A 21844-nucleotide genomic window follows, 5' to 3' on the forward strand; every position below is an offset into this window, starting at 1 on the left:
CTGTGACTGAGATGGCAAACAACTTGAACCTGATGTGGATGAGGATGACCTTGAGGAGTTTGTAGAGGGGGTTCCTGAAGAACTGACTGAAGAGGAGTTGTTGGAACTGGAACAGAAATACACAGCAGAAGGGCAAGAGAAAGGGAAACTGCTGAAGAAAAATAAGAACCTCCAGGAAAACTCAGTGAAGGATTTTTATTAATATAGAGCAGGCATCCTCAAACTACGGCCCGTGGGCCACATGTGGGTGTTTTTGCCGGTTTTTTTTTTTTAACTTCAAAATAAGGTATGTGCAGTGTGCATAGGAATTTGTTCATAGTTTTTGTAAAACTATAGTCCGGCCCTCCAACGGTCTGAGGGACAGTGACTGGCCCCCTGTTTAAAAAGTTTGAGGACCCCTGATATAGAGGAATGTTAATGGTGTATTATCTGCTTACAAGAAAATCTATGCTGAAAAAAAAGAAGCAAACCACCCTGGACATATTTCTGAAAAGAGTGACACCTCCTCAAGATGAGCCCCAGGCAGGACATTGAGGAGATGTGCCAGAGGGAGGCTTGTCATCATAGGAGAAGACAGCTCCATGTGTGCTACTGCCCTGAAGGCCTTCAGCAGGACAAGATGTGGAGGTGGGAGGCAGTGACATTGATGATTCTAACCCTGTACAGGCTGAGGCTAATGTGTGTTTCTTAGTTTTAAACAAAATAGTTTAAAAGCAAAAAGAAAAAATAGAGAAAAAGCTTATAGAATAAGGATCTATATTTTATGCAGCTGTACAGTGTGTTTGTGTTTTAAGCTAAGTGTTAACAGAAAAGAGTCAAAAAGTTTTTTTAAAAAATTTAAGTTTATAAAAAGTAAAAATGGTACAGTAAGCTTAATTTATTATTGAAGAAAATTTTTTTATAAATTTAGAGTGGCCTAAGCGTACAGTGTTTATAAAGTCTACTGCAGTGCACAGTATGTGCGAGGCCATCACACTCATTCACCACCCACTGATTCATAGAGCAAATGCCAGTCCTGTAAGCTCCATTCATGTCAAGTGCACTATATGGGTGTACCATTTTTAAATATTTTATACCACACTTTGTCTATGTTTATATACACAAATACTTACCATTGTGTTACCAATGCCTATAGTATTCAGTATAGTAATGTGTTGTACAAGTTTGCAGTCTAGGAGTAGTACCCTATACCACTTAGCCTACATGTGTAGTAGTAGTCTCTACCTCTAGGTTTCTGTAAGTATATCCCATGATGTTCGCATGATGAAATTGCCTACAATGCATTGATTCAGCATTATTAGCACATCTAGGATTTTTTAAAATATATTTTTATTTATTTCAGAGAGGAGGGGTGAAGGAGAGATGGAAACATCAATAATGAGAGAGAATCATTGATTGGCTGCCTCCTACACGCCCCCTACTGGGGTCTAGCCTGCAACCTGGGCGTGTGCCCTGACTGGGAATCGAACCCAGGACCCTTCAGTCCACAGGCCGATGCTCTATCCACTGAGCCAAACCAGCAAGGGCTAGCACATCTAGTATTTTAAGGAGATCAATCTAGACAAACATACACTCCGAACCTTAAATGGTTAAATAGATTTATGGTACATATATAAACATTAGAAATGATAATGGCATCTGTAATTATTATAATGGCCTATTTTGGGGTGATAAAAACAGGTTACAAAAGAGCAAATGTAGTAAGATCCCATTTATATAAAAGATTTCTACATGAATTACCACTGAAAGAGAAACAGAGTGCCCTGGCTGGTGTGGCTCATTGAGAGTTGTCCCGTGAAATCAGGGCACATGCCCAGTCAGGGTGCATGTGCAGCTGGTCAATGTTTCTCTCACATCAATGTTCTCTCTCTCTCCCCCTTTCTCTCTCTAAAAATAAATCAATAAACCATATTTTTAAAGAGAAAAATAAATATGTTGAAGAATTTTTAAAAATATATTAAAAGATTATAGTAACTGAGGTGATATTTACTTTACTCTTTATGTGTGTTTTGCATAAATATATTAATTAATGTCAATTTGTAAAAATAATAGAAACATTTTAAAAAGGTGAGTCCCTTATATCAATGTTTTCCAGATGCATCCATTTTGATACCACATCCATTTTTTTTGTCTAAAAAAAAAACTTATTAAATTAAGGAGGCTAAAACCCATATCTCTTCCAATATACTTTGAATAAATGCTACCAATATTAAACCAGTTGCAAAAGTCAGAAACCTGGGAGTCAACCTGGACAATCCAACCTTTATACTGGATCCATTACAAAGTCTCATTTATTTTACCTCCTAAATATTTTCTAAATAGACCACTTCTAATTCCATAGCCACAATTGTAATTCAAGTTACTATCTTATTTCACCTAATTGCAAATTACACTATCTTATTTCACTACATAAGAGTTTTCTAATTATTTTCTAGCATCCACTTCTTTATCCCTTCAATCCTATTGCCATCTAACAGCCGATATAATCTATTTTCTCCTTAAAGCTCTTCATTGGTTTCCTATTAGTAGTTTTCATGATCACTTTCTTGAATGACATTTCAGGCAAAATTGAAAATTACAGACACCTGAAGTTGATAAATGCCTAAATTGTACTTTTGTGAATTAATGGAATTTGACAACTAGACAATATGATAAAATTTTATGTGCTTAATCTCTACCCACTCTATATTTTAATATAAGATGTAAAATTGGAAAAAATGAAAGGGATTTGTTTTAGAGAGATATCTTTCAAATGAGACCACACATTTATATACAAGATAAAGTACATGGAATTATCTATCAAGTATTTCTTCAACAAAACAAGGTACACAACACAATAAGGCTATAAGAGAGAGACAGAAAGTTATCTAGAAGGGAGTACCCATTAGAATGCTAGCTGATTTCTCAACAGAAATACTTCAGGCCAGAAGAGATTGGCATGAGTATTCAAAGTAATGAAAAGCAAGGACCTGAACCCAAGATTACTCTATCCAATAAGACTATCATTTAAAATGGAAGGGGAAATAAGAGCTTCAAACAAACAAAAAAACGGGGACTACAGGAGTACATTACCACCAAACTAACATTGCAGGAAATGTTGAAGGGAGTGCTTTAAGAAGAAGAAATTGAGAGAGAGAACATAGATATAAAGAAAAAAAAAGTCAGTAAATAAGTACCTATCCATTAGCCCTAGCCAATATGGCTCAGTGGATAGTGTGTCGGCCTGTGGACTGAAGGGTCCCAGGTTTGATTCCGGTCAAGGGCATATGCCCTGGATATGAGCTCGATCCCCAGTGGGGGGCGTGCAGGAGGCAACCAATCAATGATTCTCTTTCATCATTGATGTTTCTATCTTTCCCTCTCCCTTCCTCTCTGAAAGCAATAAAAATATATTTAAAATAATCTTAAATGTAAATGGATTAAATGCTCCAATCAAAAGACAAAGGGTAGATGAATGGATAAGAAAACATGACCCATACATATGCTGTTTACAAGCGATCCACCTCAGAATAAAAGACTCACAGAGAATGAAAGTGAAGGGATGGGGAAAAAATTTCTATGCAAATGTAAACATAAAAAAAATGCAAAAGCTGACAAAACAGACTTTAAGAGACAAAGAAGGCAACTACATAATCCTAAAGGGATTGATACAACAAGAGGATATAACCCTGGTAAACATATGCACCCAAAATAGGAGCACCTAAATATATAAAAAAGCTCTTGGATGACTTTAAGGGTAGATTAACAGCAATACAGTCACAGTAGAGGACTTTAACACCCCACTGACATCACTAGACAGATCTTCCAGACAAAAAATCAAATAGGACACAGAGACCTTAAACAACACACTAGATCAGATGGATTTAATTGACATTTACAGAACATTCTACCCCAAAACTACAGAATATACATTCTTCTCAAGTGTTCATGGGACATTCTCAAAGATAGACCACATATTAGGACACAAAGTAAGTCTTTGTTCAAGAGGACTGAAATCATAACAAGCATCTTCTTGGATCACAATGGCATGAAATTAGAAATCAACTACAATAAAAGCACCCCAAAATATCCAAACATATGGAGGCTGAATAGCATGTCATTAAACAATGAATGTGTTAGCAAAGAGATCAAGGAAGAAATAAGAAACGTCCTGGAAACAAGCAAAAATGAACACACACAAATAAAATCTATGGAACAAAGCAAAAGCAGTCCTGAGAGGGAAGTTCCTAGCATTAGAGGGGTGCAGTCCTCAAGAAACAAGAAAAGACTGTAATAAACTAATACTAGAACTAAAAGAATCAGAAACAGAACAAGAAAAGCCCAGAGTCTGAGGGGAGTGAGTGCAGCCTCGTACCACAGAAGTCATAGGAGCCTTGCACCTGGAGCCAAGAGAGGGCGAAACTCCTTTGTTTGGAACTTTTACATATTCAGGTTTCATGTGCTTGCAGTGGCCATGCTCATCCTGGACACTAATTTGTTCCCAGGTATGACTGGCAGATGGATAGGCACCTTCCCACGTCACTCTGGCCTTTACTGGGCATGCATTTATTGTCCAGTCCCTTCCCTCATTGATCAGCAGGGAGCAGGCTTGGAGAAAGTTAAACGCAGCTTTTCGCAAAGCTGTGTAAATGGCATGCCTATACCTAGTCTTCCCTTTCCTTCTTTCCTGTTAAATAATAACCAGGTTGTTGCAACAACATCGTACGTATATATCCTTTCTAAATGTTCAAAAAATGGAATGCCTTCCAACAGGCCAAAACTGTCCCAAGAAAAATATGTTATCACTTAACAATTTACTGTGGAATGGTTCTTAGTGAATCCTAAATAGAGTTTTATTCTTCCATATGGTTTTAGAAACACAAGAGTTTTGATGCTTAAATATTTTATTTGGAAGAAGAGACTTCTATTTATGATAAATACTCAGTAAAGAAAAGAACTGATTCTGTTCCAAGTTGAAGAAATCAAACACTGATTTCCGGCTCTGTTAATACTTACAAGCACAGGGTTTGGAAGACCTGCCATCTGTAAAAATATGTAATTGTCTTTTGTGGAGAATAAACTGAATACTGAGAACAACAATAAAAAAGAAAAGCTCAGAGTAAGAAGAGGGAAGGAAATAATAAAGATTAGAGCAGAAAAGACAAAGACTAAAACATAAAAGATCAATGACTCCAAGAGCTGGTTCTTTGAAAAGATAAACAAATGTGATGAACCTTTAGCCATACTACTAGTAATCAAGAAACAAAGAGAGGGAGGAATGACGGTAATCGTGAGAGGAACCAGAGTTTGAAGAAGTGGCATTTCCAGGGCGCTCTGTGAGAGTGTGAATATAGAAGAGTACAGACAATGGCTGACAATAGTGTACTAACATCTGCTGGGAGGACAAGCTTGGCAGACTCTTCCATTTTTGATTCTAAAGTTACTGAAACTTCTAAGGAAAACTCACTTAATGGGCCTACTTTGTATGTTGAAGAAGAAATGCCTCAGTTTGAAACAAGAGTGGTATTGGTTCAAGAAGCTGGGGAACAAAAAGAACTTACAAAAGCCTTAAAGACTATTAAAATAACGGATGTACCAGTGAGAAAGATAAAAGAAAGTTGCCCTGGAAAATCGGATGCAAAATTAATAAAAAGTGTTGTTAATACAGAAATTAAAGTGCCCTTTGTAAAGATGGAATCAGTAGAAGAATATGAAAGTTTGGATTCTCCAGAATTTGAAAATGTATTTATAGTCATGGACTTCCAGGATCCTGTCTTTACTAAGTTCTACAAGAATGATTATAGAGTTATTGGACTACCAGTAGTATTAAACTGTGCACAAAAAGGAGAGCCTTTGCCGTTTTCATGTCGTCCTCTCTACTGTACAAGCATGATGAATCTAGTACTATGTTTTACTGGATTCAGGAAGAAAGAACTAGTCAGATTGGTGACATTACATGGGTGAAGTTATTCGAAAAGACTTCATCACATGGGTGAAGTTATTCGAAAAGACTTTAATTCCAAAGTAACACATTTGGTGGCAAATTGTACAGAAGGAGAAAAATTCAGGATTGCTGTGAGCCAGGATTGCTGGGTACTCCAATTATGAAGCCAGAATGGATTTATAAAGCTTGGAAAAGGCAGAATGAACAGGATTTCTGTGCATCAGCTGATGATTTTTAGAAATGAATTTAAAGTTCCTCCATTTCAAGATTGCATTTTAAGTTTCCTGGGATTTTCAGATGAAGAGAAAACCAATATGGAAGAAATGACTGAAATGCAAGGAGGTAGCTATTTACAGGTTGGAGATGAAAGGTGCACTCACCTTATAGTTGAAGAGAATATAGTAAAAGAACTTCCATTTGAACCTTCAAAGAAACTTTATGTTGTCAAGCAAGAGTGGTTCTGGGGAAGCATTCAAATGGATGCCCAAGCTAGAGAAACTATGTATTTATATGAAAAGGCTAATACACCTGAGCTCAAGAAATCAGTGTCACTGCTTTCTCTAAGTACTCCAAACAGCAATCGCAAAAGATGTCGTTTAAAAGAGACGCTTGCTCAGCTATCAAGAGAGACAGACCTGTCACCTTTCCCTCCCCAAACACCAAAGTCTTGTACTAAGTCTTCTAAAAATTCCACTCCGATTCCTTCAAAGCAGTCAGCCAGATGGCAAGTTGCAAAAGAGCTCTATCAGACTGAAAGTAATTATGTAAATATATTGGCCACAATTATTCAGTTATTTCAGGTATCTTTGGAAGAAGAAGGACAACGTGGTGAATAAACTGAATACTGAGAACAACAATAAAAAAAGAAAAGCCCAGAGTAGTTTTTTGTTGTTGTTGTTTGTATCCTCACACCAGAAGAGATTAAGACTATTTTTGGTAGTATCCCAGATATTTTTGATGTGCACACTAAGATGCAGGATGATCTTGAAGACCTTATTGTTAATTAGGATTAAAGCAAAAGCATTGGTGACATCTTTCTTAAATATTCAAAATATTTGGTAAAAACCTACCCTCCCTTTGTTAACTTCTTTAAAATGAGCAAGGAAACAATTATTAAATGTGAAAAACAGAAACCAAGATTTCATACTTTTCTGAAGATCAACCAAGCTAAACCGGAACAAGTAACTCCAAGAAGAGTTCTACAAAGGGCTCTTATGACATCCCAAAGTTCAGTGGAGGGAAGAAGTCCTCTCAGCAGTGACAAGCATGTAATGAGCCGTATGCCTAGCACATCATCATTAGCAGGTATCCCATCGCCTTCCCTTGTCACCCTTCCTTCCTTCTTTGAAAGAAGAAGTCATACTTTAAGTAGATCTACAACTCATTTGATATGAAGCTTAAAAAAAATCTTAATTTATAGAAACTTAGCACCTCATGTGCAAATAAGAAACTGACTTATATGGTACTTGTCATTAGCACTTGGTGAAAGCTGGAAAGAAGACAGATAACACTGAACTATGCCAGTTGATTTTCTTCTTGAAAGAGTAAAGTTAACCTCTTATATTTTTCAAGTTAATTTATTAAAAGATTATATTAATTTTGATGTAATTTTTCTCTTTGCTTGAATCCTTCATTTGAAGACTAACATCTTAAGTTATTCATGATACCAGTAGCGCTGCAAACTGACACATACAGTAAATAAATTTTATTGGTGGATGCCAAAAAAAAAAGAAAAGAAAAAAGAAACAAACAAACAAACAGAGGACCTGCCCAGTGTGGCTCAGTAGTAGAGCACTGGCTCATGCATCTAAGGGTTGCAGGTTGATGCCAGACCTGAATGGGGTACTTTAGGGAGGCAACCAGTCAATGTGTCTCTCTCACATCAATGTTTCTCTCTCTCTCTCTAAAAATCAATGGAAAAAAATTAAAAATGGTGGCATAGTACATGGATGCTACACAGACACACTCCAAGGACAAAACTGGAATTACAGTAAAGTGCAAAAAAATATCCTGAATAATCAACTGAAGATTAGCTGGAGAGAACCCTGATAACCAAGAACAGAATATGGAGACTTCAGAGAGACTGGTAGGAAGGGTGGAGATGCGAAAGGGCTGGCCTGGCTCCCACAGACAGCAGCTGGAGAGATATCTCAGCTCTGGGAGGTTGCCACTGAGAACCCCGGGGTCTAATCCCCAAGCTGGGCACCCCAGTAGAACACCAACACTGAGAAAGGTGCCCACATATCATCTGGCTGTGAAAAGCAGCAGGGTTGCTGTCTGCCAGGGAGAGACCATTGGAAATGCAGGCACCCGCTTAAAGGAACACACAAAATTTAGTGTGCAGCCACTCACCTTGGGCTCCAGCAGAGGGAGGGAAGAGTGGCCTGGAGCTGTGTGAGCAGAAGCCAGTGTTGGGGACTCTGGGGTTAGAGCTTAGAAGGCAGATAACCTGGTTTCCTGTGCTGAGTCATTCCCTCATACTATGAAGGCCATCTCTCTCAGGCAGACCTTTGCTATCCAGGTAGATTTTGCCTGGGTGGAAGACAGTTGACCAACCCCATTGGAAAATCCCTTGTCCCACGGTGTGTTGTTTCTGAGGAACATTAAGAGACTGAGACTACTAGCCTCCCGACAGAAGCAATTGCCCCACCCTGTTTGAAACCTTCTCACCGCACCTGTGAATGATTACCTGAGGGCTACTCAACACTGAATCCAATCAGTCTGCAGGCAAAGGCAGGTTTCTGGAGGATTTGTGTCTTTGCCTGATCTAATTAGTCAGAAACAGCGTTTGACATTGTCCTGCACTAGAGATTGGGAAGTGTAGCAGATCTACCTAAATACATAGTCACAAACCCAAATAGATCAGTTCACACAAAAAAATAACAAAGCTCCAAATATCTACAAAGGAAAGGGGAAGAGGACAAGCTAATATCCCTATCATTGAGAACCTTCCAGGTACATACAAAGAGGGGAAAAGACAAATGAACATGTTTTGTAGGACCTAATTCTCAATAAGAAAATAATCTTGATTTTTAATAAACCATGTATATGTTATCATGAAACATTTAGAAGTGGAGCTATTAAAGGCAGGCTAAGACAGGGATGCACCTCCTAACACCTCTATTATTTAAATACCTTATGCTAGAAAGACTTTATAAAGCAATAGGAAGATCCTGTCTTTTATGTGTTTTTACATCAACTTTCAAAAGTGATAATAAAATAGAATGAAATGTTTAACATTGAAAAGTGGACACCATATTCATTAATTCTAAATAATGTAACTGCTTAACTAGAAAACACAAGAAATGACTTAAAAACTATTATAATGATTTCAGTAAACTGTTGAGTTGCTAAAAATATAAAAAGCAAGATTACATTGCAAATACCATCAATATCCAATTTTAAATAAAGAAAAATATCACATTCACAATACCAAAAAATTTCCAAATCTTGTAAATAAAAAGGAAACATGCCAAATACACATGTAGAAAACTATAAACTTCATTTAAAAACATACAAAACTGCCCTGATTGGGTGGCTCGGTTGGTTGGAGCATTGTACCATACACCAAAAGGTTAGAGGTTTGATTTCCCATCAGAACACAGCACAGAGTCATGAAAACCCTCCAACTCTCTCCCCTTGAAGTTACAAGTTGGACAGCTATAATTCAACACTGGATTCTCTGCTCAACACACAAACATATCTGAGACATCATGCAGACATCTAAAAGTGGGTGTAACTGAATGAACAACAGAGACAAAATGAAGAGGGGGTTGAAGGACAGAGAGAAGCCAAAAGCAATAGTATTGAACACCAGGGGTGCAGTCCTCAGTAGACAGACCACATCGGAGGGGCATCATCAGCAATCAGACCTGGGCACACATTGAGGTTGAGCCCAGGGTCAGAAGCAGAGAAAGGGAGCAAAAATCACAGCACTCCAAAAGCCACCAGCATCAAATAAAGGATTCCAAGCCAACCCCATCCCCCTGTGGCCTCCTGGCAGCAATATCTTCTAACTAGTTCAAAAGGACTGAAAAAACAACAACTTTCCAACCTAAGTAGTCTGTACTCACTGCAGATAAGCCCAGGAGGAAAAGCAGAACTGCAGACACTCTAATGTCTCACCCATCACAGTGCAGCTGGGTTAACTCAGAGCAGCCCTGTGGGTAGTTTCTGGCTACTGGAGGCTGGCGCTGGGAGCACACAGCAGATACATAGCCCACCCCTTACAATACATGGGAGTACTGCACTAAGGTTGAGTCATGGAGAGAACTCTGACCTCTAGGGGAATACAAAGTGTTTTCCAAGGCTGAGGCCACACTGCCCCACAGAGATCCAGACAGCCCTAGCAATGCAGGTAAGAGAAAATAAAAACTTGTATTTCCACACTACCAGCTGGAAAACAAAGTAGAGACCTCTACTTAACAACAAAAATTCTTAAAAAGACAAACAAAACAAAACAAAAATGAAAGCAGCTTTCACTTCCACAAATGTCCAGGTAGAGAAATAATTTATCAAGCACAAAGACTAACCAAGATGACAAGGAAATTCAAATAAGAGAGTGAAATGATCTCCAGAAAATAAAATTAAAGACATAAAAGAAACTCAATGAGATAGAAGAAAATTCAAAAAGGCAATCCAACAAACTCTTAAACAAAATCAATGAAGCAAAGGAATATTTCACCAGACAGATTGAAACTATTAAAAAGTAAAAACAAACAAACAACAACACACACACACACACACACACACACACACACACACACACACACACACACAGAAATTCTGGAGCTGAGAAATGCAATAAAATAAATGAAAAAATAAACTAGCAAGCTTGGGAAATAGAGCAGACCAGATGGAGGAAAGAATTAGTGATATAGAAGATAGAAATCTAGAAATGACACAGGTGGAAGAAGATAATCAAGAATTTAAAAAAAGAATAAAATAAAAGAACACTATGAGAACTATCTGACTCTAACAGAAAGAACAATGTAAGAAAAATGGGTATATCACAAGGATAAGAGTGGCAAATGGGAACACAAATAATTGATGAAAACTTCCCAAACCTTTGGAAAGAAGTAGATACTAAGATATAAAAATATAAGAACAGCTAATTATCTCAATCCAAAAAGGCCTCCCCAAGGCACATTACATATAAACTGTCAAAAATTAACAACAAAGAAAGAATTCTCAGGGAAGCCAGGGAAGAGAAGACAGTAACCTATAAAGGAAATTCGATTAGATCATCATCTGATTTTTCAGCAGAAATCCTAAAAGCTAGGAGAGTTTCAATTTATTAAAACAGAGAAATCACAAGCCATGAATAACATATTCAGCAAAGTTATCTATAGATATGAAGGAGAAATAAAGACTTTTCTAGACATACAGAAGCTGAAGGAATTTACCACCACAAGAGCTACATTTAGGAAATACTGAAGGGTGTGCTATCTGAAAAAAAAGAAGACCAAAAGATAAAAAACTATGAGCAGCATGACTAAAAGAAGAAAAAAATTGCTACCCTTTTTGAGAATAGGGTATCAAACACTTAAATGTCTCATAACACACAAAGGAAACAAAAAAAAGTTTTTAAAAGAAGAAAATACTGCAATTTGGAAATGATCTCACAGCATAAAAAGGGATAATTTATTGCAACAAAAACAGAAAAGGAAGGATATAAAGGACTGATCTTACATAGGTGAATGGAGATAAGATGCAATCAGAAGAAAAAGGACAACTATATATATATGAAACTTTCTTTTGCATAAACCTAATGTAACAACACAAAACCTAGAACTGATACACATATAATAGAAGAAGAGGAAATGAAGGGAAAATCATAGAATACCACAAAACTAAAACAACAGACACAAACAGAAGGGGAAAAAAAACACTGGATACACAGAGCCACCAGAATAGAAAAGATAAAATGGTTATTGGAAATCCTCACGCATAAATAATCACTGAAAATGTAAATGGACTGAACTCACGAATGAAAAGGCACAGAGAGCACTCCAGTGACTCTCAGCGTGTGTGACCGCTCTGCTGACCCACCGCAGTGGCCAGGGGCCCCACGCATCCTAGTGCCTGGGCTCTCTGGAGACTCTCAGGGTGTGCAACCCTCCCAATGACGTGCCGTGGAGGCCATGGGCCTGCATGTCTCAGCACCTGAACCCTTTGGTGAGAGCATAAATGAGAAGACAAAGAAACAACCCCTCCCCCCAAAAAAAAGAATAATAAAAAAAGGAACAACCTGCAAAGGAAAGAAGGAATTGCCAAAAAGGAACTAAACGAAATAGACACATGCAATATGTCAGAAAAAGAATTAAGACAAAGGGTCATACAGTTCATAAACTGGATGGATGAGAAAATCAAAAAGTTATGTAAGAATCAAGAGGCTATCAAGAATTGTATAGTTAAAAAAAAAAGAATTATATAGTTAAAATAAAAATCACAATGGAAGGTTACAATAGTAGACTAGAAGAAGCGGAGGACCGAATTAGTGAGTTAGAAGACAAGGCAGGAAAATGCACCCAATCTGAATAGCAACTGGAGAAAAAATTTGGAAAGCAGGAGGAGAGCCTTAGGGAGCTTTGGGAAACCATGATATGAAGTAATATACATATAACAGGGGGGCCAGAAGGAGAAGAAGCAAAGGTTAGAAAACCAATTTGAAAAATAATGACAGAAAACTTCCCTGATTTGGTGAAGCACAGAATCCCAAACAAGATGAACCCAAAAAGATCCACACCAAGACACGACATAATTCAATGACAAATGCTAATGACAAAGAGAGAATCTTAAAGGCTGCAAGAGAGAGGCAGAGAGTTACCTACACAGGATCTCCCATTAGATTATGAAATGATTTCTCAAAAGAAACACCTCAGGCCAGAAGGGAATGGAATGAAATATACAAAGTGATGCAAAGCAAGGGACTAGATCCAAATATACTTTATCCAGCAAGGCTTTCATTCAAATTGAAGGGGATATCAGGAGCTTCATAGACAAAAAAAAAAAAAAAAAGGCTAAGGGAGTTTATCACTACCAAGCCAGCAACACAAGCAAGGCTAAAGGGATTGTTGCATAAAGAAAAAATAGAAAGGGAAGAAGGAACATAGGCATAAAGAATAGAAATGGCAACAAACAAGTACCTATCAATAATAACCTTAAATGTAAATTGACTAAATGCTCCAATCAAAAGACAGGGAGTGGCTGAATGGGTAAGAAAACATGACCCATATATATGCTGTCTACAAGAGACCCACCTCAGAACAAGGGACTCACACAGACTGAAAGTGAGGGGATGGAAAAAAATTTTTCAGGCAAATGGAAGTTAAAAGAGAGCTGGAGTAGCAATACTTGTATATGACAAAATAGACCTCAAAGTGAAGACCATAATAAGAGATAAAGAAGGCCACTTGATAATACTAAAGGGATCAGTACCTCTAGAAAACATATATGCACCCAATACAGGACCACCTAAATCCATAAAAAAACTTCTGGAAGATATCAAGGGAGAGAGTGACAGTAATAAGATCATAGTAGGGGATTTTAATATGCCATTGACATCACTGGATAAATCCTCTAGACAAAAAATCAGCAAAGAAACAGCAATCCTAAACGACTCACTAAATCAGATGGACTTAATCAACATCTTCAGAACATTTCACCCCAAAGCTACAGAATATGCATTCACCTCAAGTGCACATGGGACATTTTCAAAGATAGACCACATATTGGGACACAAGCAAAGTCTTGTCAAATTCAAGGAGATTTAAATCACATCAAGCATCATCTCAGATCACAATGGCATAATATTAGAAATCAATTACAATAAAAAAATTCAAACACTTGGAGGCTGAATAGCATGCTATTAAACAATGATTGGGTTACCAAAGATATCAAATACAACAACCCAAAATCTATGGGACTCAGTGAAAGCAGTCTCTTGAGAGGGAAGTTCATAGCATTACAGGCCTACCTCAAAAAAACAAACAAGAAAAACTGGTAATAAATTATCTAACTCTAAAACTTAAAGAATTAGAAAGAAAGCAAAAAGAAAAGTCCAGAGTGAGCAGAAGGAAGGAAATAATGAAGATCAGAGCAGAAATAAATGACATAGAGGAAAAAAAAATACAAAAGATCAATGAAACCAAGAGCTGGTTCTTTGAATGGATAAACAAGATTGATGAACCTCTAGCCAGGTTCACCAAAAGCAAAGAGAGAGGAACAAAATAAAGAGAATCAGAAATAAAAGAAGCGAAATAACAACAGACCTCACAGAAATACAAAGGATTGTAAAAAAATACTATGAATAGCCCTAACCAGTTTGGCTCAGTGGATAGAGGATCGGCCTGTGGACTGAAGGGTCCCAGGTTCGATTCCAGTCATGGGCATGTACCTTGGTTATGGGCACATCCCCAGTAGGGGGTGTGCAGGAGGCAGCTGATCGATGTTTCTCTCTCATCGATGTTTCTAACTCTCTATCGCTCTCCCTTCCTCTCTGTAAAAAAAAAAAAAAAAAAAAAATCAATAAAATATATTAAAAAGATACTATGAACAACTCTATTCCAACGAACTGGTCAACCTAGAAGAAATGGAAATATTCCTAGAAAAATACGACCTTCCAAAACTCAATCAGGAAGATTCTAAAAATCTGAATAGGCCAGTAACTATGGAGGAAATTGAAGCAGTAAAAAAACTTCCAGCAAACAAAAGCCCAGGGCCAGACAGCTTCACAGGGGAGTTTTACCAAACATTCAAAGAAGAACTAAAACCTATTCTCCTCAGACTATTCCAAAAAATTCAAGAGTAAGGAACAATTCCAAGCTCTTTCTAAGAAGCCAACATTATCCTAATCCCAAAACCAAATAAAGACACTACAAAGAAAGAGAACTATAGGCCAATATGTCTAATGAACATAGATGCTAAAATCCTCAACAAAATTCTAGCAAATCAGATACAGCATTACATTAGAACAATGACCAAGTAGGATTTATTCCAGGGATACAAGGATGATACAACATCCACAAATCAATAAACATGATATATCACATAAACAAATTGAGATAAAAATCACATAATCATATCAATTAATGCAGAAAAATCATTTGAGAAAATCCAATACCCTTTCTTCTTTTTTTTTTTTAAATATATTTTATTGATTTTTCACAGAGAGGAAGTGAGAGGGATAGAGAGCCAGAAACATCGATGAGAGAGAGACATCGACCAGCTGCCTCCTGCACATCCCCCACCAGGAGATGTGCCCGCAACCAGTGTACATGCCCTTGACCGGAATCGAACCTGGGACCTTCCAGTCCGCAGACCGACGCTCTATCCACCGAGCCAAACCGGTTTCAGCCCAATACCCTTTCTTGATAAAAACTCTCAACAAAGTGGGAATAGACGGATCATACCTCAACATAATAAAAGCTTTATACAAAAAACCTACAGCCAACATCATACTCAATAGACAAAAACTAAAACCATTTCCCCTAAAAACAGGAACAAGACAGAGATGCCTGACTTTCACCCCTCCTGTTTGATATACTACTGGAAATACTAGCCATAGCTATCACACAAGAAGAAGAAATAAAAGGCATCGAAACTGGAAGAGAAGAAGTAAAACTGCCATTATTCACAGATGACAGACGTATTGTACATAGAAAACCCTAAAGAGTCCATCAAAAAACTACTAGATCAAATAAATGAATTCGGCAATGTAGCAGGATACAAAATTAACACCCAGAGACCTATGGCTTTTTAATACATCAATAATAAACTCACAGGAAGAGAATAAAACAAGCAAAAAAGTACCATTTCAGACTGCACCAAAATAATTAAGATACCTAGGAATAAACATTAATAAGGAGGTGAAAGATCTGTACTCAGAAAACCACAGGACATTGAAAAAAAGATAGAGGAAGACATAAACAAATGGAAGAATATACCGTGTTCATGGATTGGTAGAATCAACATCATTAAAATGTCTATCCTACCCAAAGAAATCTGTAGATTTATTGCAATTACCATTAACATACCAACAGCATATTTCACAGACCTAGAACAAACTCTCCAAAAATTCATATAGAATTTTAAAAAAGACCCCGAATAGCTGCAGTAATCTTGAGAAAGAACAACCAAGTAGGAGGGTTCACAATACCAGATATCAAGCTATATTACAAAGCCACTGTTCTCAAAACTGCCTGGTACTGGCACAAGAACAGACATATAGACCAATGAAATAGAATAGAGAACCCAGATATCGACCCAAACCACTATACTCAATTAATATTTGACAAAGGAGGCATGAACATACAATGGAGTCAAGACAGTCTCTTCAATAAATGGTGTTGGGGAAATTGGACAGATACATGCAAAAAAATGAAACCAGACCACCAACTTACACCATACACAAAAATAAACTCAAAATGGATAAAGGACTTAAACATAAGACAGGAAACCATAAAAATACTAGAGGCCCTGTGCACGAAATTCGTGCACGGGGATGTGTGTCCTTCAGCCCAGCCTGCACCCTCTCCAATCTGGGAGCCCTTGAGGGATGTCCAACTGTCCTCTCACAATCCAGGACTGCTGGATCCCAACTGCTCACTGGCCTGCCTTCCTGATTGCCCCTAACCACGTCTGCCTGCCAGCCTGATCACCCCCTAACCACTCCCCTGCCAGCCTGATTGATGCCTAACTGCTCCCCTGCCAGCCTGTTTGCCCCTAACTGCCCTCTCCTGCAGGCCTGGTCACCCCTAAATGCCCTCCACTGCAGGCCTGGTCACGCCAAAATGCCCTCCCCTGCAGGCCTGGTCCCCCCCAACTGCTCTCCCCTGCAGGCCTGGGTCCCCCGCAACTGCCCTTCCCTGCAGGCCCGGTCACCCCCAACTTCCCTCCTCTGCCAGCCTGGTCACCCCTAACTGCTCTCCCCTGCAGGCTTGATCGCCCCCAACTGCCCTCCCTAGCAGGCCTGGTCCCTCCCAACTGCCCTCCTCTGCTGGCCATCTTGTGTCCACATGGGGGCAGTCATCTTTGACCACATGAGGGCAGCCAACTTGTGTATTGGAGTGACGGTCAATTTGCATATTGTTCTTTTATTATATAGGATAGATGCTTGGTGCACAGGTGGGGGGGGCCTGCGTGTTTGGCCTGAAGGGTGTCCCTGATCAGGGTGGGGGTTCCCTTGGAGCATGGGGAGGCCTGGGAGAGGAGCCTGTGATGGTTTGCAGGCCGGCCACACCCCCAAGTGACTCAAGCGGAGGCCCTGGTATCTGGGATTTATTTATCTTCTATAATTGAAACTTTGTAGCCTTGAGCGGAAGCCTGCGCCCGCCAGAGCAGGCAAAAAGCTTGGCTTCCTCCATCGCTGGGGGCAACTCAAGCCTCCTGCTCTCTCCAGCTCCGTGGCTGCCGCCATTTTTATGGGATTTATTTATCTTCTATAAATTGAAACTTTGTAGCTTTGAGTGGAGGCCTGGGCCCACCAGGGTGTGCAGAAAGCTTGGCTTCCTCCATTGCCTGGGAAACCCAAGCCTCCTGCTCTCTCCATGGCCGCAGCCATCTTGGTTGGGTTAATTTGCATACTCGCTCCTGATTGGTTGGTGGGTGTGGCTTGTGGGTGTAGCGGAGGTATGGTCAATTTGCATATTACTCTTTTATTAGATAGGATTAGAGGAATCCACAGGCAGAGAAATCTCAGACATATGCCGAAGCAATTTCTTCACCGATACCGCTCCTAGTGCAATGGAAACTAAAGAGAAAATAAACAAATGGGACTACATCAAAATAAAAACCTTCTGCACGTCAAAAAGAAACCATCAACAAAACAATAAGAAAGACCACTGTATGGGAGAACATATTTACAAATGTTATTACTGATAAAGGTTTAATCTCCAACATCTACAGGGATCTTATACAACTTAATAAAAGGAAGATAAAAAATCCAATCAAAAAATTGGCAAGGGACTTAGACACTTTTCGAAAATGGACATACAGAAGGCCAAGAGATATATGAAAACATGCTCAAAGTCACTAATCACCCGAGAAATGCAAATCAAAACGACAATGAGCTACCACCTCACACCTGTCAGAATGGCTATCATTAACAAACAACAAGTGCTGGCAAGGATGTGGAGGAAAAGGAACCCTCATGCACTGCTGGTGGAAATGCAGACTGGTACATCCACTCTGGAAAACAGTATGGCGTTTCCTTAAAAAATTAAAAATGGAATTTCCATTTGACCCAGTGATCCCACTTCCAGGATTATATTCCAAGAAATCAGAAAGGACATATGCACCCCTATGTTCATAGCAGCACAATTTACCATAGCTAAGATTTGTAAACAGCCTAAGTGCCCATCAGCAGATGAGTGGATTAGAAAACGGTGGTACATCTACACAATGGAATACTATGCTGCTGTAAAAAAAGAATGAACTCTTACCATTTGCAACAGCATGGATGGACATGGAAAGCATCCTAAGAGAAATAAGCCAGTGGGAGAAAGATAAATATCACATGATCTCACTCATTTGTGGAATCTGATAAACAACATAAACTGATGAACAAAAGTAGATCCAGAGACAGAGAAGCATTGAATAGACTGTCAAACTTCAAAGGGAAGGCAGGGAGATGGGGTGGAGGGGCGGTAAAGGATCAACCAATGGACTTGTATGCATGCATATAAGCATAACCAATGGGCATAGACACTAGGGGAGTGAGGGCATGTGCTGGGGGGTGGGGTTTGGCTGGGGAGAGGTCAATGGGGGGAAAAGGAGACATGCAATACTATATGTATACCTTAAACAATAAAAATTTAAAATAAATACATAAATTTTCTAGAGATAAATAAAATAAAACAAATATAAGGCAGTGGGTTAGATAAAAAACTAAACCAAATTATATGCTGACTTCAGGAGACACTCTCAGCTGCAAGGATAAATATAGAGTTAAAGTGAAGGGGTAGGATAATCATACTCTAAGAAAATGGAATCCAGAGAAAATTGGGTATTAACTGTACTTAAATCAGACGAAACAGATATCAAGATTTAAAAAAAAAAAAAAGTAACAGGAGACAAAGATGGAGATTTTATAATGATAAAGGGGATAATAAATTAAAAAGCCATTACATTTATCAATTTGGGACACCCTATAAATGCACCCAACTGGGAACACAAAAATACATACAGCAACTACTAAGAGAACTAATGGAAGAAAGTGACAACACAAATACAGTAGGGGACCTACACACACCATTGACAGCTATGAACAGATCATCCCAATGGAAAATCAATAAGGTAATATCAAGGGCCAAGTGGTAACAGGTGCAGTATGCCACCAAACCAGACTGCTGAATTTGTCACTGCCATCCCATAGGATATGACTCATGACCCCAGACACCAACTCCTTTTGGCCTGTCCCCCATGGCCTGAGCTGCAGGAGGGTGGAAGGAGCCACATCAGCTGCACCTGGCCAACAGGGCCCTCAAATCTCTGTCTGAAGCAAGGTGCTGCTGAGTGACATGTCCTGGACAGAAAATGATTAATTTTTACATGTGATTTACTGGTTCTGACAGATCATCACTGTGGTCCTAGAAGTATATGGAGAGTGTGCCCATTGCCAGGTTTCTCGGGAATAACAGGATTCTGCCTTATTAATGCAGGAGTCTTGTCCATCCACCTCAGTAACTACCTGGATAGATGAGGAAGAATATGGTGGCACATGGGAGCTCATGAAAGAAGAGTTTATGACATCTTTTGCCTTGTTCATGGTCATCTGGATCATCTTTACACTGCCATACACTATGACTGATTGTATACAGTCCCCACCTGCTCCCTATTGGGTCCAAACGACCCTTTTAGTTATAGCATGGAAAGACAATTATAAGGGCACCTCAGCCACCTTGGAACCTGAAAGACCCATGTTTCCTGAACTGAAAATCAGTGTGTTGGCATCAGTGTTTTTATGGAGGGTTGTGACCTGAAACTTTTATTTTATTTTATTTTTTAAATATATTTTATTGATTTTTTACAGAGAGGAAGGGAGAGGGATAGAGAGCTAGAAACATCGATGAGAGAGAAACATTGATCAGCTGCCTCCTGCACCCGCCCCCCCACTGGAGATGTGCCCGCAACCAAGGTATGTGCCCCTGACCGGAATCTAACCTGGGACCCCTCAGTCCTCAGGCCGACGCTCTATCCACTGAGCAAAACCAGTTTCGGCCGACCTGAAACTTTTAAAAGAACCATCCACTTTAGAAGAACCATTTCTTAACTGTCCATCACCAACCATTTCTTCTTGGATACCATCATGAAACACCTGTTTGCCAATTAGAGCTGTCACTTACTTTGATGCACCTCTGGATCCAGATGAAACATTAAATTGGCTTCTTCATGTCTCTATCAGGTGTATAGTTTTTAAACTCTTTTTTTTAAAAATATTTTATTGATTTTTCACAGAGAGGAAGGGAGAGGGATATAGAGCCAGAAACATCGATGGGAGAGAAACATCGATCAGCCTCCCCCCGCACACTCCCCACCGGGGACGTGCCCACAACCAAGGCACATGCCCTTGACCGGAATCGAACCCCGGACCTTTCAGTTCGCAGGCCGACGCTCTATCCACTGAGCCAAACTGGTCCCGGCTAGTTTTTAAACTCTTGTTGGCATTTCCAGTTTTCTGAAAACAGTATGGCAGTACCAGTGTGGTCCATAGCACAGTACAAGCAGTATCTAATAACAGTTTTCACTGAAGAATGGTTTTAGATACTTGAGTAAATCAGATCTTTATTTGACAAAATCGATATTTCTAGTTTTTCATCCCAGAACACTAGAATATATACTGTTCTCTAGTACACATGGAACATTCATAAGGATAGACAATATATTGGGAAACAAAACTAGTTCCAAAAAATTTATGAAGATTGAAATCATACCAAGCATATTCTCTAACCACAATGGTTTGATGTTGGAAATCAGCTGCAAAAAAAAGAAAGCAGAGAAAAACTCAAATATGTGAAGATTAAACAACATGCTACCAAACAATGACCGAGCCAAAGAAGAAATAAAAGAAGAGATCAAAACATACACAGAGACAAATGAGAATGATAATATGACATGTAAAAATTATTGGTATACAGCAAAAGCAGTACTAAGAGGGAAGTTTATATCATTACAGGCCTATCTCAGAAAATAAGAAAAATCGCATATAAATAACACTTCACCCTAAAGAACTAGAAAAACAAGAACAAACAAAGCCCTAAGTCAGTAGAAGGAAGGAATAAAATTAGAGCGGAATTTAAAAAAAGAACAAAAATACAGAAAATAAAGAGTAGGTTCTTTGAAAATATTAATAAAATTGACAAACCTCTAACTAGACTCAACTATGGAAAAAAGAAAGAAGATCCCAATAAACTCAGAAATGAAAGAGAGTAAGTTACAACAGAAATAAAAAGGACTATACAGGAGTACTATGAAAGGCAATACCAAATTCAACAACCTAGAAGAAATGGACAAGATCTTAGGAAGATATAACCTTCCTAAACTGAATCATGAAGAACTGGAAAATCTAAATAGACTGAAAATTGAAATAGTCATCCAAAATCTCCCCAAAAAGTGTAAGTTCAGGACCATATGGCTTCACTAGTGAATTTGGTAGTGAATTCTATCAAACATTCAAAGCATATCTAATACCTATGCTTCTCAAATTCTTTAAAAAAAACTGAAGAGGCAACATTTCCGAACTCATTTAATAAGACAAACACTATAGATACCAAAACCTTCCAAAGACAACACACACACAAAAAAAAATTATAGACCAATATCTTTGATGAATATAGATGCAAAAATCCTAGCAAATCTAATACAATAATACATTAAAAAAATAATACATCACAATCAAGTGAGGTTCATTCCAGGGCACAA

The 21844-nt window shown here is 38.6% G+C and overlaps 1 protein-coding gene and 2 pseudogenes across 5 annotated transcripts in view; 2 read left to right on the plus strand and 1 right to left on the minus strand.

The window, feature by feature from the left end:
• Window positions 1-21844, minus strand: part of CCDC138 (coiled-coil domain containing 138) — a 216307-nt gene that overhangs the window by 71545 nt on the left and 122918 nt on the right. The window lies entirely within an intron of this gene.
• LOC129150185 (protein ECT2-like) lies at window positions 5347-7317 on the plus strand (annotated as a pseudogene).
• On the plus strand, window positions 18684-19733 carry LOC129150186 (GEL complex subunit OPTI-like; annotated as a pseudogene).

This window comes from Eptesicus fuscus, chromosome 9 (genome assembly GCF_027574615.1).
Source record: "Eptesicus fuscus isolate TK198812 chromosome 9, DD_ASM_mEF_20220401, whole genome shotgun sequence".
Classification (NCBI taxonomy): domain Eukaryota; kingdom Metazoa; phylum Chordata; class Mammalia; order Chiroptera; family Vespertilionidae; genus Eptesicus; species Eptesicus fuscus.